This window comes from Pteropus medius, unplaced genomic scaffold, assembly GCF_902729225.1.
Source record: "Pteropus medius unplaced genomic scaffold, Ma_sr-lr_union100, whole genome shotgun sequence".
Lineage (NCBI taxonomy): Eukaryota > Metazoa > Chordata > Mammalia > Chiroptera > Pteropodidae > Pteropus > Pteropus medius.
This window is the reverse complement of record NW_024352787.1, coordinates 20,039,792-20,040,645: the sequence shown is the minus strand read 5'-3', so window position 1 is coordinate 20,040,645 and position 854 is coordinate 20,039,792. Positions and strand designations below refer to the sequence as shown.

The following is an 854-nucleotide window of genomic DNA, read 5'->3' as shown; positions in this document are numbered from 1 at the left end:
AAACAAAACTAACACCTTCACTTTTTTTTCAAACAGCCATGAGACAGGTATCTTTTAAGCATGAATATAAATCTTTTAAAAACAATTTATAAGAAAATAAGAAGTTTTTAAAACTTCATGCCACTCAGACATATACAAGTTTAGCCAAAGGTATTTAGCAAAAAGTACTTGCTGGTTTTCAGACTCTGAATGTAGACCACCACTTATGTGTTTTGTTTGTCTGTGTAAATATCGTTATACTTTCCCTGTGATCTCAATCTTCATTAAAATCTCATCTTAAAATATATTCTTAACATATTATTTAACTACCAAGCAAAATTTGTTTTCATTTCAACTAGATTTTCAAGTGCAATTCTTAAAAAATTAAAATTCATCAAAATAATTAAAATTATGGTCTTTAATTATATTAAAATTAAAATTCTTTCATTGTGATTAAGAAGCATACATACATAGGTATGTGTAATAGCTGTGAAAGTACATTTTTATGTTTGTAAACTATATATATCAGAATTTATTTTTTAAAATAAGCCCAGGACATGGCTCTATAGTGTAGCAATTAGCACGTCTGCTTTACATGCAGAAGGTCCCGGGTTCGCACCCCAGTGGAGCCACGGTCCATGGTCTACAACCATGTCACCCTGAACAAGCCTGATGTCTGATCTCGGAAACTAAGCAGGGTCAGGCTTGGTTAGTACTTGGATGGGAGACCACCTAGGAAGACCAGGTGCTGTAGGCATAAATAATGATAAATAAAAATAAATAAATAAATAAATAAATAAATAAATAAATAAATAAATAAATAAATAAAATCAGCCCACACTGAACTTCCGATTCAGTAGATTCAAAGCATGGTA

The 854-nt window shown here is 30.9% G+C and overlaps 1 pseudogene; it reads left to right on the top strand.

Annotated features, from left to right (window-relative positions):
• Nucleotides 1–620: 620 nt before the first annotated feature.
• On the top strand, nucleotides 621–736 carry LOC120592045 (uncharacterized; annotated as a pseudogene).
• Nucleotides 737–854: the final 118 nt, after the last annotated feature.